Raw genomic sequence first — 23,660 nt, 5'->3', positions numbered from 1 at the left:
GCCTGTCTAAATTTTCCTCATAAGACAACCCGTTTATTCCAGGTATCAATCTAATAAACCTCCTCTGAACCGCCTCCAATGCATTTACGTCCTTCTTTGAATAAGGAGACCAAAACTGCACACAGTATTGGAGCTGTGATCTCAACAATTCCCTGTATAACTGAAGCATAACCTCCTTATTTTTGTGTTCAATTCCTCTCATAATAAAGGATAACATTCTATTAACCTTCCTTATTACTTGCTGTACCTGCATTCTAACTTTTTGTGACTTGTGCGCTCGAATACCTTGATCCCTCTGCACCTCAGGATTATGCAGCCGTTCTCTGTTTAAGTATTACTCTGCTTTTTTATTCTTCCTGCCAAAGTGAACAACTTCCCATTTTCCCACATTATACTCCATCTGCCAGATTTTTGCCCACTTACTCAACCTATCTATATCCATCTGTAACTTCCTTATGGCCTCTTCACAACATACTTTCCTACCTTTCTTTCTGTCATCTAGAAATTTAGCTACCATGCTTTCACTCCCCTCATTTAAGTCAGTGATATAAATTGTAAAAGTTGAGGCCCCAGCATAGACCCCTGCGGGACCTCACTCTTCACAGCCTGCCAATCAGAAAAATACCCATTTATGCATACTCTCTGTTTTCTGCCAGCCAGCCAGTCTTCTATCCATGCTATTATGTTAGCTCTTACACCATGAGTTGATATTTTCTGCAATAACCTTTGATGTGGCACCTTATCAAATGCCTTCTGAAAGTCTAAGTACAGCACGTCTACAGGCTCCCCTTTATCCATGGCGCAAGTTACTCCTTCAAAGAATTCCAATAAACTGGTTAAACATGATTTCCCTTTCACAAAACCCTGCTGACTCTTCCTGATTGCCTTGAGTTTCTTTAAGTGACCAGTTATGACCTCCTTAATGATTGACTCTAACACCTTCCACATGACATATGTCACACTAATTGGCCTATAGTTTCCTGTTTTCTGCCCCCCTCCCTTCTTGAATAGAGGAGTTATATTTGCTACTTTCCAGTCTGATGGAACCTTTCTAGCGCCTAGCGAATTTTGAAAAATTAACACCAACACATCTACTACCTCATTAGCCATCTCTTTTAAGACCTTGCGATGAAGTCCATCAGGACTCGAAGATTTGTCAGTCCGCAGCTCCATCAGTTTGCTTACTCTTCTCATTTTCAAGGAATTGTCCTAATGTGAGGAGGCTGTCGACATCATTATTGGGCAAAGATCTGTGAAAGGAGTAGAGGAAGGCAAATTTGAAAGTCAGCCCTGTAGGGTTATTTGCTTGAGAACAGACCATAAGGTACTATTGACTGACAGACTGACAGATGACTGGGTCCACATCTCCACCTGTCAAATCCAGTCAGGACATACTCCTAGTTGAAGCCCAGTGTTTCCAGAATCATGAAATGAATAGAGAAAATGACAGTCCCTCAAGAAAGAATATTTCAGGCTGGAACACCTATCAACAGAAGTAACAGGCAAAAACATTGTGCGCCATGCTCCTGCTATTCAATGTATTCCTCCATATTATTGGAGGTTATAACTGGTCGCTTAAGAAGTAACTTGCGCCGTGGATAAAGGGGAACCTGTAGATGTGCTGTACTTGTATTTCCAGAAGGTCCAGCGCCTTCCTTTTAGGTCACCACCATCTGTCTCATCATCATCATCATCATCATCATCATCATCTTCATATACACTCTACCCAAGACAGGTCCTTGCCTCATTGTCTGCTTCATTCTAAGCTGTTTCTCTTGGCAGTATTTGTCAGTGGTGGTTTGCCATCACTCTCGGGGCAGGGTGAGGAGGCAGGGTCCACGTCCACCTAAGCTGGAACAGAATTCGAACCCACACCGTTCAAACATGCGAGCCAGCTAGCCAGCCGAGCTAACCGGCTCACTCAAGATTGTCTAAACTAGCCTAAAAATAAAGATCAGGCTGGCAACCACAGCCTTCTCGGACATGGCTACAATTATGGCAAGGAGGTTTCACTTCCTCTGCCATAATACACCACCTTCCTTCCTTGGGGTTCACAATGTGCACCACCAGTCTCCTACTTTATTTGACCCTCTCATTGAAGGAATGTTTGAACATAATAGGTTAGGCCAAAGAAGCACACGTAACACACTCACCAAGAAACCTGTTATGTAATTCTTCCCCACATTAGAACAGTATACACTTCAAAAGGACTAAATTGGTTGCAAAACGCTTTGGGGCCCACAGCAGCAATGAAAGCCGCTATGTAAATGCAAGTTTGTTTCTCTCTCCAAATAGATTCAGAGTGTTTTGTTTTTATTAATGCAGACAGCTTTAGTTGGAACGGGCCATGCTAAGGAAACAAATTATGAGAGGAAAGTACAAGATAGCAGCTAAGTTACAGCAAATGGAAATGTATAGCGTGCTGTTTCTGGGAACACTGAGTGATTTCACATTTGGCGGCAATTCTTGGGCAGGATCCAGACCTGGGAGCTACCAAAAGCAGTTTTTAGTGAGTGCTTTCCACATCGCCTTCATTGTAACTTTGCTGTCCCCATTTTGTACCCGTTCCTCTTTGATCACCTTTTCCCAATAGCTGGACTTGGGTGGTTAGTGGGGGCGGCGGATGGGGGATTGTTCCATTTCACTCTATTTAGTCCTCTTCGTATTGAGAAGTGGTGCAAAATTCCAAAGGCTCGGATTATTTTGGGCGCCTTTGGGCCACAGGGAAAGACTTCAGCTGAGCAAACTAGGTTTTATGCTTGATCATCCCAGCAATGTGCTTTACAATAATTCTGGCTGAGGTGGATATGTCCAAGATCACAATCGAGCTTCCATGCAATGGAGTACCTTTTTAAATGGAAAGGTATTTGTGTGTGATCAGGGATGTGAAAGCTTTTAGTTCTGACATTATTACAGTGGAAAGTGACAAGGGCAACAAGTAAATCAAATGCTTGAGGAACTCCGCAATGCTTAATCTGTCAGGGAATATGTCTAATAGGGCCGAAAGCGTTCTCCTGACATCTTGTCCACTAGGGAGCTTCCTGTTAATGGTGTAATGAAGTGGCAATGTGAATATCTGTCTGTCCAAATTGATCAACTCTGACCCAAGTGGGGAAACAGCTCTGGCTTTCCTGTCGGGTAACATCAAACGTGACGTGGGCCTGAAGCAGCAGTCGCTATTTGAGATAAGTTTATTTGCTTCCCGTTGTAGGGATAGGAGGAGCAGGATTGTTCTTCCAGGCTCTGCAAGATCACGGTTTTCAGGTCCCTGACCCTCCCATATCCAAATGGTGAGATCCCCTTACCTACCCCCTGTTGTATACTTCACATATTTGATTTTCCTCAGGGCAATGCCGAGGTGAAACTAGTTTCTAGCTGTGCAGGAACCTTTTTTATAGTGTTTTATATAATGCTTTAAAATGACTACTCTCATGCGTCAGCTTGCTTTGAGTTATTAGTTTCTACCAGCTTCTCTGTGTCTCTTTACTTTTTCTCTGAGTCAACACCCAGGCATAACCAATCAAGCACAGTGCGCATAGATCAGTTACCAGACTTACACAATCAAACACAGAACAATTGAACACTAAAACCCCTCCCCCTCCTGTTGGAACAGCCTTTCCTTGGCCATCTTCAATTCCCGCAGCCCCTGCAACCACCTCCCGCCTGTTCATTACCGGAATTCAGCTGGTGTTAGGTTAATGAGTCCCGGCGGTTAAAATTGCCATGGCTTCGCTCTCTGCTGGCGGGATTGAACCGTAACTTAAACCAAAGCTACTGACAGTTAAAATCCACCCCCCCCCCCGAACCTCAACTCCCTCTTGAGAATCTATTTTCAATTCTAACTGAAATAAGAACTGAATCCTGTGGCCTGATTATTTTCCAATAGTGACAGGGGATGTAAGTTAAAAAAAAAAAGTGCTTTTCATGTCAACAATGCATGCATTTTAACACAACACATCATTCGCCTGCTTTCTATGCCTTCAGGAGCATTAAAGAGGGCCTGAGAAACAAAGCAGGAAGCTAGATATTTAGCTGGCCTTCATTCATGCGGACAAGTCTATGGGATTTGCGCACTTTTAGAATGGAATGTCCCTGGAATAGAAATTGGAATGTTGGCATCTGCAATTTAATTGTAAAAACAATAAAAGGTTTAAGAACCAAAGTAACATCAAATCTAAGTCACATTTCAATGCAGGTCCAAGAATTGACAAACTGTTGCAGTTGCTGGATAAAGGGGCCCTGCTACCTTTCCACAATGAAGATTTCCAACAGGAGAAACCATTGCTGTACAACATGACAACACGATGAATGGGATTACCTGAAATGAATGTGAATTTCCCCTAACGCCAGTAATTATAATTGTGTTCTTGAAGATGGCAAAGTTTTTTTCCCTGCAGTAGCTTTCTCTGCAGTGCTATGTGTTACTGACCATGCACCTGTGGCTCTGTGGACCCCTACCCACAGGCTTCATAAGCAGAAAGGAGCTCATTTAATTCAGTCACAAGATGAGGGATATGAGTACTCACTTTCTGGACAGTTGTCACGTTGACGCCATTTTAGGGTCACTGATATTTTGAAGCCCAAGGATACCAAGCTGTCTTTAAAGTTCTGTAAATCACTTGAGCCTTTATCTAGATTCTTGACAGGACAAAAACCTGGTGGACATTAGCTTCGGTCTAACAAATTAAGAGAATTTATTAAGTAATGAAGCAACACTTAATATACATGCGATAGTTTACGAGTCACACATGTGACCCCTTCTCTCTGAAGGAGCTTGGACACAGGTCAATGTTAGTTATGGCCTGGTCTGACTTTTTCCTTCTGTTTCTTTCCTTCTCTCTTCTTCTGTGAGCCTATATGGGACCCTTTTAGAGAGCTCTTTTTATTCCCTTTCTCGCTCTGGTATCCAGGATTTCTCCTACCATATTTGGTAAAAGCCATTGACTCGTACCATTCGTAACACGATCAATATGATTGATATTCTATCCACACCTACATCAACAGAGCACTGAAACTCCACCAATAATTACATTAACAGTCCACCTATACACAAATCAATAGCTACATCCTGACTATAATTAATGTAGTTAACATGCAGACACCTTAATAGGCTTACATTGCTTTTTACAATTAGTGTCTTTAGTAATACAATCAGAAATTTGCAGACAGAATAATGATTTAACCGTTTTGCTGCCTCTTACTGTCAGACTGCAGACAGATGCAATCCGTTTTCATCTTCATTCAATCTTACTGAATTGTTCTAACATCCCATCCTTTGGGCAGAATCTTGTTGTGACATTGGGGATCTCGCCTGCCGGCTGGAGAGCCAGGGAGAGACCCTCGCTGCCTCTTCCCGGGAAGACCCGCTGAACCACAAGCCAATCAGGCATTGGCAAGGCCACTGGCAGACCTTTCCCTGGAATCAAGACCCCGGGGCGGAGATCTTGCCTACCGAGGGCTGCCAGCCAATCAGAGATTGGCAGCTTTTGTGGCACTGAGTGCCTTTGATCTAGGCACCCCCCCCAACCCCCCCCCCCCACCCCCACCCCCCGACCACAAGCAGCCTCACAGGTACACCTGTTGTACACACCTGATGGCGACAGACCCGCACGCCCTCTGGGTTAATACCTGCGGCAGCGGGATGAGGCCCTTAAGTGGTCATTAATTGGCAGTGGGGTGGAAGGTCGGCCATGGGTCTTCCCACCCAGAACTTAATTCTAGTGGAGGTGAGAAGCTGGTGGGATAACAATATACCGTCAACCCCCACCAATTACATGCTCTTCCTGCCTCCAGGTTCACCACCAGTTGGAGGACAAAGTTCTGCCCTTCCTTTCTATAAATGCCCACATTCATGCAATATGCTATCCCTAATGCCTAGCCTAACCAATGCAAACATTTATGCACCAGCAGTTAACTCTTTACTTACCAAAAGCCCACACAAACATTGATGAAGTGCAGCACCTAAAATTCATTGTGCAAGGAAAAAATATATAAAAGCCTTACAAGTCTTAACAAGAGCTGGATGCAATATGCAAATTTCACGTGACACCTGGTTGAACATTTCGCTGGAATGCTGCAGCAGACGCTCGGGTGTTTGGACAGATCCGATGAGTGTCGATGTGCAGCCTCATTCACTCCTCAAAGGCCATTGTGGTCTGTTGTATTTAACACAACTTTGCCACGCAAAGAAGCATTAGCACAAGATAAGTATTCAGGAAGCAGCCCAACTACAAACATGAGCCAAAGGGGAAGTTGAATACATTCTTGCTGAGCTCCATTTGTTGAGCTCCAACAACAACAACAACTTGCATTCATATAGAGCCTATAACCTCGCAAAATGTTCTAAGATATTTCACATGAGAGGTTTTCATTCAAAATTTAAATCTGAAAAGTTCAGGCCCATGACATTCCCGGGCAATAGGCCTAGAAATATTTGGAGACATTTCCACGTGACATGTTTGCCGAAATAATAGAGGTAAATAGGGAAAATCCCCATTTATAGCATTGTATGTCTTTTCTTGCGCTATTCATTCCAGACCAGTCTGTACAATGCACAGCTGTGTAAGGGGATTTGTGGTGCAGTAAAGTTGGAGAAACAACTTTCACTGCTGTATCTGGGTTTGTTACAAAAAAAACAGAGAGCTGACATTTCCAAAGTGCCTTTCACAGGGCTTCACAGCCAATGCATTATTTTTGAAACACAGCCACTCTTGTCGAGGCTATCAACTAAGGATTAAAAGGATGAACCTTCTCACTCGCTTTCTCTCTCTCATAATACATAAAGAGATATTAGCGACAGGTGACCAAAGGCTAAAGAGTTAAGTTTTAAGGAGCAACTTAAAGGGGGGAAGGGAGGTAGAGAGGCCGAGGGTATGAGTCCAATTTCTGTGAGTTTTCCTAAAATTATTTGGTGGGAAGAAGAAGAGATTTATTCATTCAGAACTCTGCTCAACTGTTCCAAAACAATTTCACTCAGAATTCTTGTTGATTGTTCTAGAGGCAGAGAGAGAGAGTGGGAGAGAGAGAAAGCGAGTGAGAAGGTTCATCCTTTTAATCCTTAGTTGATAGCCTCGACAAGAGTGGCTGTGTTTCAAAAATAATGCATTGGCTGTGAAGCCCTGTGAAAGGCACTTTGGAAATGTCAGCTCTCTATTTTTTTTGTCACAAACCCAGATACAGCAGTGAAAGTTGTTTCTCCAACTTTACTGCACCACAAATCCCCTTACACAGCTGTGCATTGTACAGTCTGGTCTGGAATGAGTAGCGCAAGAAAAGACATACAATGCTATAAATGGGGATTTTCCCCATTTACCTCTATTATTTCGGCAAACATGTCACGTGGAAATGTCTCCAAATATTTCTAGGCCTATTGCCTGGGAATGTCATGGGCCTGAACTTTCCAGGTGGTGGGGTCGCCCTTCCCACCATCTGAAGAGTCCCCGCTGACTCCGAGTGCCCCACAGCCATTTCACGCTCGAAAGAACGTTCAGTGACTGCGGGGCTTGACTTCCACCCCTCCCGACTTTGTGTGATGCCGGCCTGGCTGATTGGCCGGCAGCTCTCCGACCCCCTGCAGTGGCAAGAGCTGCAGTGGACTGAAGAGGAAGTACACCAACACGCCTGAGCCTAAGGGCGGGATTTTCTGCACACTCCCGCCCGCCTGCCGCGATCTTCCGGTCCCGCCGCAGGTCAACGGACTTCCGGCAGGGGGGCACCACCTCGCCCGTGGGGGTCCCGCCCGCAACAGGGCCTGAAAATCCTGGCCTAAGCCTTTGAACCAAGATGGCCAGGTAAGTTTAAGGGGTCCCAGGGCGGGGAGGGTAGGGGAGAGGCCTGGGGGCACGCAAAGGGGGTGATTGGGGTGTTGGGGAAATGGAGATCCAGAGGCAACTGGACCTTAAGGGAAGTGGGGGGGAGGCGGGAATGAACCCGCAGTCAGAAGGGGGCTTCTGATGGAGGCGCCCTCCCTCCCACCCCCAACCTTCCTGCCCGACACCTAGGCCCGGTCTTTTTGGGCTCTCCCCACACCTGAAAAGTCCTCCCGCCAGCCTAAACATTGATCACTTAAGGGCCTCAACTGAGGCAAGGGTGGGCTTTCCGTGCGAGGCCTTGCCCACCCCAGTGTAAAGTCGCTGCACGGTCGGGGTGGGTAGGAACCCAAAGAGGAATCTCGTTCCTCCAATTTCACGCTGCCTCCCACCTAAAAACCCGCTGAGTGGGAGAGCGTGAAATTCTGCTCTTGGGTTGAATCTTCTGCCCCCCACTGAGGGTGAAAATGGAGGTGAATGGGGCCTAAAACACCAGCGCCAGCTAGAGCGCTGGTTTCCCAAACCACCCCTCATGGGCTCAGAGCTGACAGTCTTTGTGCCTCTTTGAGGCCTCAAGCAGAGTTAAAGGAGGATTTTCCAGTTGCCTTCCAGTTTTTCGATGTAACAGGGGGGCAGGTTAACACACAATAGCAAACTAGTGCTCCAGCGGGCCTGCAGGCCGTCTCTGCTGCCTGGGTGCAGCCGAAGGCCCATCCTGCAAAGAGATTTCTGCCCAGCCCCTAACCAGCAATGGAGCTCTGGTGGCTTTTTTGCCTTTTTTGGCTAAACTGTTGAAAAAGTTGGTCAAGGAGCACCTCCGCCTGGAAGCACCTGCTCGGTTACTTACCCTCCACTGAAGGCTGCTCTTCTCAATCTGGAAGGCCTCGAATTGGGCCTCCAGCTTCATGAACTCACTCACTCTCTGATGTCAGGGGGCCCTTCTCCATGCCAATGTGAAAAATCTCAAAGAATGATCATTTCTCCTGGGGCGGGTTTGAGCCCTGGGAACACTCCTGGCACCTGTTCCCTGCCCCAAAGTAAAAATTCGGCCCGTTGTATGAGATTGGTTCCAAACTCTAGCTAAAAGGGAAGGACTGACGGGGAGCTGTGAATAAGTCGACTTTGATTCCCTCTATTTTGCAAATCTGAGCACAGGAAACGGAGAAACCTGTAGAAATCAATCTTCATTTTTACAGAAACTCAAACCATGCCATGGATTTTGGAGGCGATGCTTCGCATCTTGACCTCGCATATAAGTGAAATTCCCTTAGCGTCTTCCTCAAGATTAACCAAGTGGAATGTCCTTGTGGTTTAGTGCCTGACGTCTAGGACTGTTTTCACAAGAGGATTCGATGGATGTTGATTTGGACGCATGCTGACGTTAACATTTTTATAAGACTCTGCATTCATTGAAAAGCCTATTTCAATAATAGTGATGCACATCAGTAAGTAGGGAACACGTGTGCTTTTTGATATCGATAACTTTTCACAGAATACAGTGCAGCTGGGCAAATTCTGAAAATATCCATTTAAAGCTTGACTCAATTCGGAAGATTTGCAATCAAATGCTTTGATTCTTATAGGTAAAAGGATAAAAAGCACTGCCTATGCTCAAGTTCATTTTGTATATGTCAAATCCATTTAGTGCACCCACAGTGACATTGCTCGTTTGACTTTGTGTCTACGCTTGAAATGAAGGAAATAACAGATCTTTTGTTACTATTTCATTCTACCTTTATATACAAGATATTTTACTTCTATTTGTTTGCTAGATAGTTTTATTTTCCTCTCTGGTGGTCTAGCGGTTGTGCTCAGTTATTTATTGTCTAAATTGTCATTTGCCTAAGATTCCTCCTATTTTATGACTTCCTTTTATGCATCATTAAGGACTTCCTTTCCATGTCTGAGTGGGATGAATTTTACAAGGTCCTATTTTGGCTGGTTTGCTCTGCACCTGCATTATGTAGGTGTCTCAATTGGTTGCCTAAAACAAGCACGAGGCCCCCTGTATATGTCGATGATGGACTTAATGCCTGTTTGAGACTCGCTTGCAGGAATTCATTTGGATTGAGAAGATTAAAAGCGGGGTTTACTCTGTTCCAGATTATTAAGGAGTCGCAGTGGTCTAAGCAACAAGCACGAAAGATCATCGACATGAAACATCCTTCCTCTCGCCACAGGTGCTGCCTGACCTGCTGATCATTTCCAGCTTTTTTCTGTTTTTAAGCTATGATGAGGTAAGTTTGCTTTAAAAGCAAAGTTGACAAAAAAAATCTTTGGAGCGAGGAGGAGTAGGCATGGTGCTGAGTAAATTGGGCCTGTACTCTCTGGAGTTTAATAGAATGACAAATGATCTCATTGCAACATACAAGATTCTGAAGGGATTTGACAGAATGGACACCAAGAGGTTGTTTCCCCTGGCTAGGGAACATAGAACATGGGTGCACAGGTTCATGATAAGGGGCCGAATATTTAGAACTGAGATGAGGAGAAATTTCTTCACTCAAAAGGTTGTAAACCTTTGGAATTCTCTACCCCCACAGAATTGTGGATGTTTCATCATTGAGTATATTTAAGGCTGAGATAGACAGACTTTTGGTTTCTCAGGGAATCAAGGGACATGTGAAGGGGTACGAGAGTGGAGTTGGGGCAGATGATCAGCCATGATGGTATTGAATGGCTGGAGCAGCCTCAAAGGACCTAATGGCCTGATCCTGCTCCTGTTTCTTATGTTCCCACTTCCATCGTTCTTGCAATCATTCCCTCCTCCATCCCATAACCCACCCAAACCCCATCCCCGAGATTTCTCTTTGGGTCATCACTGATTTATTCCAATTAAAATACACAATCTGCCCGTTGACAGGGCCACAGGCACCAGCAGCTCTTGGAAAAAGTGTTGATGAGGCCCTGAGACCAATTTTGGGCCGGTCATAGCCCTGGCCGGGGCACACAATGTCAGAGCACCCCAGTTAGGGACCCAAACATGGTCATAACCGATTTCAACTCCCAATGCAAATTTTGGGTTAAGACAAATATAACAAGACATTAGACAAAATGGTGAGGATATGGATACAGGAACTGAATGAAGAATATAGCGGTTTATAAAAGAGCAAAAGAACAAAGTGAACTATCCAGAGAATCAACAGACAGAGACGAAGCTGAGCAGGCTTTAAACAGACATTAAACAACATGCAATGTAGACAACATTAGTGCAGGCACAAAGGAGCAAAGTATCAAGGGTGAATTTAAATTTAAATTTGAAGATTTCTTGATGCAGAAAAAATGGTGGGATGACCAGCTGAAAATCAAAGACTTCTATGAAATAGGAAAGTAACTAACTAGGATACATTGGGACTGAACTGAAACTTAACTAAACACTTCAATATCTCATTAATCTTTGTCAATGATCTGGCAATAACCTTCTGCTGTATGATGTTGTATGTGCCTCCTTGCCATTGTATTGTAAAGGTGCTTGGCAGAGCAAGAGTTAATGTGGGACTGGAGGATGGCATTGCCCATGGTATGATGTACAGAGTCATATGGTAATAGACTGAGAGAACACTCTAGAGAGAACTCTCTGGAACCACCCTGCATGGAGGTAACAGCACCATGCATGGCAGTAAGCTGGGATCTGTGAATAGGTTAACAATAAATAGTTCACGTTTAAATATACAAGCCTCAAGATTTCATCATCAAGACATTAGCTGCAGTACCATATTACAACACCTTCTGCTAAAGAAGAGCTAATTAAGCTTTATCAGTCACCTGGGAGTCTATCACATCACTTTATCAGTGAAAATTGTGTTTTGTTAAAATGTCATGGGGTGTACCTTGTCAAAACTCTAATCTAATGATAGAAGATACGTTCAAATGGATAATTTACTAATGTTGTGTTGATGACTGAGAACCTGGCTTGTTGGCTGCACATAATGTGGGCATGTGATAATACATGAAGTCACTGGGGCCAAGCTAACAACAAAAACTTATATTTATATGGTGGTATTAATATAATAAAATGACCAAGGCACCACTGCACAGGAGCATTGTAAAATAAAGTGTGACATCAAGCCGCATCAGGAGATATTAGGTCAGATGACCGAAAGCTTGGTCAAGGAGGTGAGTTTTAAGGAGTGTCTTAAAGGCGTAAAGCAAAGCACAGAGGCGGAGAGACATAGGGAGGCTGTTCCAGAGCTTGGGGTCTAGGTGTGACCACCAAAGGCGAAGCAATTAAAGTCAGTGATGCTCACGAGGCCAGAATTAGAGGAGCGCAGAAAGCTCAGGGGATTGTGGGTCTAAAGGAGATTACAGAGATAGGGCCGTGGCCGTGGTATGATTTGAAAACAAAGATGAGAATTTTATAATTGAGACACTGCTTGCCAGGATCCAGCATAGGTCACCTAGCACTGGGATGAAGGGGAATGGGACTTAGTGTGAGATATGAGATAGGCAGCAGAGGTTTGGATGACCCCAAGTTTATGGAGGGTAGAATGTGGGGAGTGCATTGGCATAGTTAAGTCTAGGGATAACAGAGGCATGAATGAAGGTTCCAGCAGCAGATGAGCTGAGGCGGAGCACAGCTAGTTGATGTTATATATCTCAGAAACCTATGCTAATAGTCAGGGACCTTTAAATTTTGTCGCACCTCAAGGCTGCGGCCTATAAACGTTGATTTGTGGGGTTCAGGGCAACACAATCTCAGTATAATAAATGTTTCTACAAATTATTCTTAATCATGCATGTAAGCACACTTGCTATCTATAAATCTATGTCACGATTTTGAATCATGCTTTTTATGTTGACTTCTAACATTGAAACCACCTATGACAACATTTATAATTCACATCTGTGTGGAAATATTTGCATGGAATCATTGCTTCTTGTCACAATGCACAGATGTGAAGGTGCAGACTCTCAACATTGTCTCCCATCTATGACTGCCTTTTATCCCTGTTGAAAACCCATTCGTTGGGCTCCTTTTCAAAGTAAATAGGACATCCAGGAATTTCCTGCTCATTTGTAGGCCTTCCATTTCTATTTCAGCTTCAAAATACTCAACTGCCGGCAGAGTCAGTCGAGCATTTTCTTAAAGGCAATTGGTTCCCTCTGGGATGAATTACCTTTAGCTGCAAGAGTTCTGGAGCCCTCAGTGGGAATGGTACCAGCCCTTAACTGCTGAGAATTCCACACGGTCATGCAGAGAGTGACTGGGCAGAATTCCAGCGATCACCAAATGGAACATCCCCAGATGTAGCTGCTTCATGTCAGAGGGGGTTGAGGCAGGAGGGAGCATCACTCTCTTCATGACTCTGGAATTTACTTTGAGATGCCATTCCAGTAGAATCAGTTTCTGTCCCTAGTTGTAGATACCCCTGCGCTCCTGGCTAGGCCCCATTTGGAATCTTGGAGCCCACAAGGTTTTCTTCACAGCATCATCACACTATGCAGGGAAATGGTTACGATTGTTTAAGCACCTTAACAAACCAAAAAGAAACTAAATAGCCTTTAAGATCTTTTTAACCTTATTTTAATAACATTACTAAAGGCTTCAGCTTCTTTCAAAAGCCTAAGTTTAGGCCTTTTGCCCAAAACATTGACTCTTCAAGCTTAAGGCACATCCTATAACCTGAGCAAAAACAGGATACCCCATTTTCCAAGATTTATGAATAGCATGGTTGTCTTCTCTCTCAATCTCCAGCAAAAACTATTTGATTGCTTATCAAAATTACTTGCTCTTAAAAGGTATGTGACAAATTTTAGAAGTTCTATGAAAGTAAAATTCACATAAGGGTTTTTTTTTTAAAAGTGCTGAGGAGATGTGTTCAATAGTTTAGTTCTGCTCTAGGATGCCTCACATTCAGTGCCAACACCTTCAGCTTCTGCTTCAGTACCTCTTGCTTAAGTGGGCCCCTGCCCTTAAGATCAGGAATTTACCATTACAGCCCCAAATCTTGTCAGAGTATAGCTTTTAACTGGGGTTGTAACAATGAAACAGCATGTTACGCAACCTGGAATCCAGATGTGCACTTTTTCCATCTTCCAGAAGGTGGACTGATGACCACTCCAGTGAAAGGAAGCCAATTATGACCCAAGAATATAAGAACATAAGAAATAGGAGCAGGAGTAGACCATTCAAACTTTCAAACTTATTCCGCCATTCAATATGATCATGGCTGATCTTCTGCCTTAAATTCATCTTCCCGCATTATTCCCAGATCCCTTGATTCCCACAGTATCCAAAAAAACAACCGATCTCTAACTCGAATGTACCTCAATGAATGAACATGCACAACCCTCTTGGGTAAAGAACTCCAAAGGCTCGGGACTGGATTTACCAGTGGGGCTGTGATCCCGACATCGAGCCCAATTCTGGGTTGGGAACCTGAAAGTGGCCGTGGGGGATTGGTCACAATCTTCCTGGAAGTGGCCTCCGGAAACCCAATCTAATTAAGGATGGCAGGAAGACCATGGAAGCAGGAGGCCCAGTCAGGGGGCCCACAGTGAAGTCAGACTGCATCCCGACCAGAAGAGGTGGATACTGCTGAGGCAGGCAGGCAGGGTTAGGGTTAGGGTTAGGGTTAGGGTTAGGGTTAGGGTTAGGGTTAGGGTTAGGCAAAGGTGCCTCAACATGTAAGCACCCTCAGTGTCCTGCAGGGAGGCGAACAAATAAAGATGCCCAAAGCTGGTAGGGTCATTGGGGTGGGGGGCAAACTCATCCTCAGGAATAGTGATGGATGTGGCTGTATCCTTTCATTCCCGTGGCCCTGCCATTGGTGGTATGGAACCTCTAGCTCTGATAGTCACCCAACCTGCAGCTAGGAGGCTTCCTACAATGAGTGTTGGCCTCCACACTTGGTGGGATGGTCCTCTGTTACAGCAGTAAAATATTGGAGTCATCACAAAATGGACCCAAAGTGGGACCTCAATTGCCTTTAGTTGGCTGCCCACCTCTGTGGAGCAGGCAACCGACTCTGGTCCCATCCCGCCCTTGGGCAAGTCCCCTCAGAGGCGAGAATGCCTCAGGGGGTTGTCCTGACATGGTTTTCTCCCCACTATTTTTCGGCCCACCTGCCTCTAAGCCCATCCCCACAGGGCTGGGGAAATTCAACCCTCGCAAACATTTGTGTGAAGAAATTTCTTCTTTTGAAGTTCTAAGTAGCTGACCCCTTATCCTGAGGCTATGACCCCTCATTCTAGACTCCCCAGTCAGGGGGAAAATCCTCCCAGCATTTACTATGGCCGGGACTCTCCGTGCCCGAACGTGATGGGTGTGTTCAGTGTCAAGATCGGAGAATCTCGCGAGTAGGCCCCAGGTGCGTTTCCCAGTGATGTGAATCCAGGAAATGATTATCCCCTCCCCCCACCAATAGCGGGCTGCGTTTCCTACCGTCGAATGGCGGGAAATTAATTTGAATGCATTTGCATCTCATTATTATGGCCACGCTGCGGAATCAATCCCCCCCATGTCAAATTTAAAGCCCACGTCGGCGGGACTTTACAACGGCGTGACTTACAACTACCTTTAAAAGGCGTGAACCTGGTGACCTGCAGTTCGAGGGGAACTCGGGTGGGGGGGTGTGGGGGGGAGGTGGGTGAGTGCACACACCTTTGCACAGCGCTTGCGATGATCCCAATGCAAAGAAGTGACTCACAGGCAAGTCTCCACAGCGGCTTCTTTGTGGCTGGCTTGTGGTGCCAGGGCAAGGGCGACAGTGCCAGGGGAAAAAAAACCTGGGGGCAAGGGCTACAGTGCTAGGGGTGACAGGGGAGAAGGGAATCTCAGAGCAAGGATGACAGTGCCAGGGAGGAGGAACTTTGGGGTAAGGGCTGCAGTGCAGGGGGAAGACATGGCAGCACAGACTGAAACATAGAAAATAGAAGCAGGAGTAGGCCATTGGGCCCTTCAAGCCTGCTCTGCCATTCAATATGATCATGGCCAATCCTCTATCTCAACATCATACTCCTGCGCTCTCCCCATACCCCTTGAAGCCTTTAGAGTTTAGAAGTCTATTTCCTTCTTAATTATATTCAGTGACTTGGCCTCTATGGCCTTCTGTAGTAGAGAATTCCACAGGTTCACCATCCTCTGAGTGAAGAAGTTTCTCTTTATCTCAGTCCAAATTGGTCTACTCCATATTCTGAGACTGTGACCCCTTGCTCTAGACCCCCCCAGCCACAAGAAATATCATCCCTGCATCCAGTCTGTCCATCCCTGTCAGAATTTTAGATGTTTCGATGAGATCCCCTCTCATTCTTCTAAACCCCAGTGAATACAGGCCTAGTCGGCCCAATCTCTCCTCATACAACAATCCTGCCATCCCAGGGATCAGCCTGATGAACTTTCGCTGCTCTCCCTCTATGGCAAGTACATACTTTCTTAGGTAAGGAGACCAAAACTGCACACAATACTCCAGGTGTGGTATCGCCAAGGCCCTGTACAGCTGCAGTAAGACATCCTTGCTCTTGTACTCAAGTCCTCTTGCAATGAAGGCCAACATACCATTTGTCTTCTTAACTGCTTGCTGCACCTGCATGCTTGCTTTCAGTGATTGGTGTACAAGGGCACCCAGGTCCCTTTGTATATCAACATTTCCCAATCTATCACTATTTAAATAATACTCTGCCATTCTGTTTTTCCTACCGAAGTGAAGAACTTCACACTTATCCATGTTATACTGCACCTGTCATGTATTCATTCAACGTGTCTAAATTGCCTTGAAGCCTCTTAACACACTCACCATTGCTCATATTCCCACCAGTTTCATGTCATCAGCAAACTTGGAAATATAACATTTGGTTCCCTCATCCATATCATTGATCTATATTGTGAACAGGTGGGGCCTAAGCACTGACCCCTGCAGTACACTACTGGTCACCACCTGCCATTCCAAAAAAGACCCATTTATTCCTACTCTCTGTTTCCTGTCTGATAACCAATTCTCAATCCATGCCAATATATTACCCCCGATCCCTGGTGCTTTAATTTTACTTTAATTTTATACAATAACTTCTTATGTGGGACTTTATCAAAAGCTTTCTGAAAATCCAAATACGCCACACCCATTGAAGCTTGAACACAATCACATGCTGGGGGTGGGGGGAAGAAAACAGCCAAATGCCAGAAGATGTCAAGGATGAACACTCTTCCACAGCCGAGAGCGTTTAGCTTGAGCTCAGTTGACATGCTTGGAGTCAGGCTCGTCAAACAATTGTGACCACTCAAGCAGCACTAATTCCTCAAAGTGCCAGTGATTGCTCCTCTACTGTTACCCCTTGTGTGCACACAACAAACTCGAATGTGTGCACACTACAAACTCGAATGTGTGCACACTACAAACTCGAATGAGTGCACACTACAAACTCGAATGTGTGCACACTACAAACTCAAATGTGTGCACACTACAAACTCGAATGTGTGCACACCACAAACTCGAATGGGCACTATGCTGCTGCAGAACCATTGGGCAACTGGGCAAACTTGAGGGTCCTCTTTGGAAAGGTGGCCATCGCACACTGATGGAGGGACGCATTCCTAGTCCTTCACATTATGTTTCATTTGCCATTGAAAAGTCACCCTGATGGTCCAAGCAAACCACGAAGCCTTGGAGCACAGGTTAGGAAAATGTCTGCGCCTGAGATAAAAGTTCAGGATGCAGTTGAGTGGCTGAAGCTGCTGCCACTCGGTCATGTGGTGCGGGGCGGTGCTGGGTGTGGGCATGGTGAACCATCATGTGCAGTAAGCACTGGGCATCCATGTGGTGGCCTGGACTCTCCAGCATGCATTAAGGAGCCTTGAGAGGCAGCCACAAGCAATAACTTAACCGCGAATTGTCTTTAGGAGACAAGTGTTGACCCTTGTGTCTCTCTCTTTGATAATGCAGTGAGGAGACATGGAGTCTGGTGATCTCGCTGTCTGCCCGATTGTTTATAGACAGGAGATCCGAAGGAGAAGAATGCGACAGATGCGCCTGGCTCACCAAAGGGAGGAGCTGAACCCTGAAGACCAAGAGGCAGCACAGCATCCTCCGCACACAGAGGATGAACCCCACAGAGCTGTTGCTTGTAGGTGAATCATGAGACGCTGGGTCTGTAGATGTTTCCTATGCTACCGGCAGATGAGCAAGAACCAGTGTTGCCAATGCCTGACAAGGGAACTGGTCATCACATATGCCACCCTTTGCAGGATTTGGCCCCACAGGGATTTGGAAGAAATCCACTGCCACTTGCAGTTAAATTTACCAAAGGGGATGAGGGTGATGAGGCCCTGGATGGCGATGAGGCCATTGCACTGGCCATACAAGGCAGAAGTAGTCGTGAGGCCCTCATTGCCAGAAGATTCCAGGAGGATGATGATGAGATGCAGTGAGGACACTCCTGAGACCTTCACGTTGCATCTAGGAACGTCTGACACCTGTCTGGCTGAGGGCAGTGCACACGCTCTGGGAAGGGGCTCATATCATCGAGACGCTACAGCAGTCACATGGACTTTAAGACAACTTGATCCTTTGGCAGGTTTCGTCACCTGTTCCCATCAGCACCACACCTTCACCTGTCAGGAATGGTGATGAGATTGTGGGGAGTGGAGCCCTGCCTCAAAGGCGCTGAGAGCACACAGAGAACACCACGGAACCCAGTGACGCTTGGGTACGAGACTCTTGCAGCAAACACAAGCCACATGGAGGTGCAGACATCACTGATCTGGATAGTGACTTTGAAATTGGACAATGACTGTGCTCAGAAGGTTACACAGTGCACAGGGGAGAGGCCCTGGATTGTGACACTAGCCTTCACTTTGTGCAGGAAGCAAGGTTTCACATCTGATTGACACGAACACTGCTCATCATAACAAGGAACCACACAGAAGGAGGCATTCTTGGGAGTGTATTTACAATGGTCAACATGAAATACAAGTGACTAACACCAATGCCCAGGCTGTGCAACATGTCAGCTGTGGCTCAGTTCATAGCACCCTCGCCTTTGAATCAGAAGGTTGTGGGTTCATGTCCCACTCCCGGAAACCAAGAACTGTGATTGTACTCGAAAGAGTTACAATCTGTGACTGTTGATAACTCGAAAGAGTTACATGTTCTTGACCTTTCTAACCCTGCCGCTACGTCTTGGTGCTCCCCCAACATCCACGGCAGAGGTGGAGGCAGCCTGCTGACTGTGACGCCCTGTCTGTGATGACCTTGACGGGCATCCTCTAGAGGGCCAAGACCTTGAGAGTCCTGGCCTGCTTTCAGGGTCCTGCAGTGTGGCAGTGTCACCCTCTTCAGCCTGGGACGCTGGTACTGCTGGGGTCACAGAAAGAGGGGATTTGAGTGGGCCGGACACTCCCGGAGTCACCTGCGTGGATGGCCCTGTGAAGTGCACCTGCTGATCCTCCTCCCTATGGGTGTCCGACGGCCCCTGGCTGACTCCTTCAGAGGAAGGGGGCAGTTGGCATGAGAAGTTTCCTTGCCCCACCTCCATTGCGTTGACACTGATGCATGCCAGCAAGTGCCTCAGCGGCAGAGTGCATGCAGCTCCAGCAGCAGTGCAGGACCGATGTCCTGGACCAAGGTCTCCATGGTGGCCGCCATCCTACCAGTGTGGACCTCGGAGCGTTGGCATGCCAGCGCTATCACCTCAGACTGAAAGCAGACAAACTCTTCCATCCTGCCTTGTAATCTGAGGAGTGCAGCGGACATCCCTTCCTGATGTTCCTGAGTTTGCCTTTGCAGCTCCAGCAACTGAGACATGACCGAGTCCAGAGGCTCATCATCTGACTTGGACTCAGCAGATTTCTGGCCTCCAGCAGTCCTCCGAGTGCCGGGGACCTGGGAAGTCCCTGCCTCCACCTGCTGTGGATCAGACAGTGCGATGTGCTCACCAGATTGTGACCCGGAGGCGAACTAGGTCTAGAACTAGGTCCCACCGAAGTGTGTGTCTCTGCGCTGGTGGAGGGTGTGGGTGAGCACTGGGATAGGACTTCAATTTTGGTGTCTCCGGATTCTTCTTCCGAGGTATCAGGGCTGGAGTGGAGGACCTGGCTCATGGACTCCCTCAGCTGCTTCCCAGATGTTCCTGCGAAAGCAAAGGAGAGGTTATTAGTGTATGGCAGGGGACTGGGGAAGAGGGGAACTGACTCACAGCCTGGTTGTCTGATGGGTGTTGCAGTGCAGGATCCTCACTTGTTCGAGCACTGCCGACCTGACCATCAGCACAGGAACTGTCTGGATCGGCGGCGGCCAGCTGGACAGCCTTGAGGACCTCTCCCTTTTGTTGTGTGCCATGAATACAGATGGAGAGAGTGTAAGCAGGGAGCCTGCCAGTCCAGATGAGAAAGATGCCTGGCATGTGCGCGTGTTGAATGGTGCCATGGTTGGGATGAGGACACAATCCACAGGGCAGATGAAGGTGTGTGTGAGAGAGTGGATGGTGATGTCCGTTGAGCTGGCAGTGAGTGTGATCCCCGTGGATAGGTTTGTGGGAGTGCAAGTTGCGAGTAATGAGAAGAGTGACTTACCCTGGCGGAATGGAGGAGATCATTCATCCTCTTCCGGCACTGGGTGGCTGACCTCTTTTGGAGGGCGTTGGTGCTGAGCACTGCTGTCACTGCCTCGCATGCTGGATTTGTCACCTTGAATGAGGTTCTTTGCCCAGAGCGGAGGTAGAGGACATTGCAGCGGGCCTCCACTGCATCCAGTAGGCACTCAAGGGAGGAGTCGCTAAATTTGGGGGCAGGATGTTCCCTCCCTTTGGCAGCCATCAGTTCCCAGCACCTTCCTCTCCCTTGAAGAGTGCTAGTTCTGTGCAATGGTGGCCTTTAAATATTGCGCCTGGTTTACTGAAGGCCTGAGGTCATGGCAGGGTGGGCGAATCAGCAATCATCAGTGACCCGACATAGAGTCATAGAGGTCTACAGCACAGTAAAAGATCCTTCGGCCCATCGAGTCTGCACTGGTCAAACAAGTACCAAACTCTTTTAATCCCATTTTCCAGCACTAGGCCCAATAGAGACATAAAGCCCATGCCTCTCAATTTTTAAAAGAAAGTGGTGCACAATTCGGTGGAAAAAGCCACTATTGCCGTCAGCCAGTTGCATGCTGATTTTCCTGCCCGATATCGGACCTTGCCAACTTCTGGGACAATTCCTCCCTATGACAAGAGCTCTAAGAATGTTATGCATTTCAGTGCGATCACCTCTCATTCTTCCGAACTCCAGAGATTATAGGCCCATTCTAGTCAGCCTCTCCTCAAAGAACAATCCCCTCATTCCAGAAGTCATCCAGTGAGCCTTTGTTGCAATCTCTCTAAGGCAAGTATACCCTTCCCTAAATAAGGAGACCAAAACTGTACACAGTATTCCAAGTGTGATTTCACCAAAGTCCTATTTAATACAGCAAGGTTTAATTTCTCTTATACTGCAATCCGTTTGCTTTCCTAATTGCTTGCTGTACCTGCATGTAACCAGTAATTTTCTGTGATTCATGTGCAAGGACACCCAACTCCCTCTGATTACCAATATTTGCCAGTCTCTCACCTTTTAAAAATATTCTATTTTTATTTCCCCTGCGAAAGTGGATAACTTCATATTTCTTCACATTATATTCCATCAGCTAATCTCCTGCCCACTCATTTAACTAGTTTATATTCCTGTGCAGCCTCTTTGTGTCCTTCTCAAAGCTTTAGTTGTCCATCTGGATTTGTACCATCACAATCGATCTCCTCATCTAAGTCATTGATATGGATTGTAAATGGCTAAGGTCTAAGCAATGATTCTCTCAGTATCCCACTAGTTACAGCCTGCTAAAATGAAAATAACCTGCTTATTCCTATTCTCTGTTTTCTGTCCATTAACTAATCCTCTAACCATTTCAATATAAGGCCTGCAATCCTATGAGCCCTCATTTTGTGTAGTAACCTCTTGTGTGGCACCTTACCGAATGCTTTTTGCAGATTTTTAACAGATTTTTCAAACATGATTTCCCTTTCATAGATCTGGGTTGACTCTGCTGAATAGATTCCAGCATTTTGCCTACTGTGTCAGGCTAAATAGCAGAGGGTTCCCCCTGTTTGCTTTCTCCTGACTTTCTTGAAGAGCAGGGTTATGTTTACTACCTTCCAATCTATGAATACCATTCTAAAATCTAGGGAATTCTGAAAGGTCAAAGGGAATACATAATGAGGCTTGCTTGATAGCCCAGTCATACACTAGTCTGTTGAAACAGCTGCAAACAAGGGAAAACATTGCTTGATTGACAGCTTTTACTCTTAGAACTATTTTTCAATTGCACAATGTTTATTTACATAAGATGAACAGGCGTTAAGTACTTGCAGTTTCTAGTATTGATAAGTTAAAAGGCTGGGTGATTGACAGGATTATTATGCTGTAATAAAAGGAGTTTATGTAAGAAAGTTATGAATGAATGCCTGTTTTTAAAGCTTTTTTACACATTATCTTGTTACTATAGAGTTCATTGGTTCTGTACAGAGTGTGTACTGGGTAAATGGGCATTGAATTACCATAGGTTGGCATGGAAGGTATGAGTGGCCATTGGTGGTGGGTGGAGAGACATAGGTTGACATGGGGGGAGGGCATGGGTAGGACGTTTTGAAATTAACTTTCAAAAGGTTCCCTCATTCAGTCCAATGGTTCACAACGCCTCTGAGAGACGGTGAATCACAACTCATTGAAAAGCTGGCTGACTCCGCAAAAATTGCTGAGGGTCAAGAGATGCCTCTTTGCAATGGAGCCGGTCAGGTCGGGAGTGCAGGGTGTGAGTTCATGACCCGCACCAGCCCTCACTTTTATCCTGTGCTTTCAAGAATGGGGCGGGGTGGGGCGGGGGGGGGGGGGGGGGGGGGGTGCGGTGGGTGGGGGAGTGGGGCTGCGCAGGGAATGGGGCCGGAAATCCCAGAATTGCATCCCAGCCACCATTTCTAAAGGTCCACAGAGACTCTCCAACTCCACGAAAATCAAGACCAAAGTATTCAATTAATGCCTCTGCCCTTTTTGTGCCACCAGTATAATTTCTCTTATCTCTGGGACCCATGTCTACTTCCGCTAATCTCTTCCTTTTCACATGCCTATAGAAGCTTTTAAAATCTGCTTTGATGTCTCCTCCTTTACTCTCATATCCTGAATTCTCTCCCTTTATCAATTTCTTGGTCATCTTTTGCTAAATTTTGAAATCTTCCTAATCTTCTGGCTCACTACTCTTTTTCTTTTAGTTTCATGTGACTTTTAACTTCTCTTGTTAGCCACAGTTGAATCCAGTTTCCAGTGGAGTATTTATGCCTCAAGTATAAATTCATGGCGAGAAAGATTTATTTTACATATAATCAGTGATCAGAGTTACTTTCAAATTTTAATCGATTTCATAATGCTCCTTCTGACACGGAACATAATTAAGTATGCTGCCTAAATATACGCTTCTAGCCAGTAGTTTTTCAGTTGCAAGCTTAGGTAAGGGGTTTTCTCTCTTTCATTTCAAAAAGCTCCCTCTTAAAATAATTTATCTCAAATCTTTCCTAGGGAAACTATTTAAAAATCTCAACACGTGACTGTGTGGGCAAACACGTATATATGAGAGGAAACAAACTATGAAAGATTGTATGGATAATAACATCTCTCTTCAGCATATTAAATACTCTATAAGCTTCAGAAAATGTATTAATCTGAGGGACAAATGCAGAGTGTCTTTCCTCATCCTAATTGAGCTACTTTTAAAAGAGGCAGAAGCTAAGAATGATAGAAGTGAAGGAAAAAGACAAAAACAAAAGTTAATAATGAGGGCAAAATGCAGAAGAGAAGGAGGATAGTCAAGTTCACAAGTAAAGGAGGAGAATCGTTCTTCAGACTTACCACTA

The sequence above is a fragment of the Cetorhinus maximus genome, chromosome 14 (genome assembly GCF_964194155.1).
Source record: "Cetorhinus maximus chromosome 14, sCetMax3.hap1.1, whole genome shotgun sequence".
Lineage (NCBI taxonomy): Eukaryota > Metazoa > Chordata > Chondrichthyes > Lamniformes > Cetorhinidae > Cetorhinus > Cetorhinus maximus.
The sequence above is the reverse complement of the archived record's forward strand: the minus strand, read 5'-3'. Positions refer to the sequence as shown.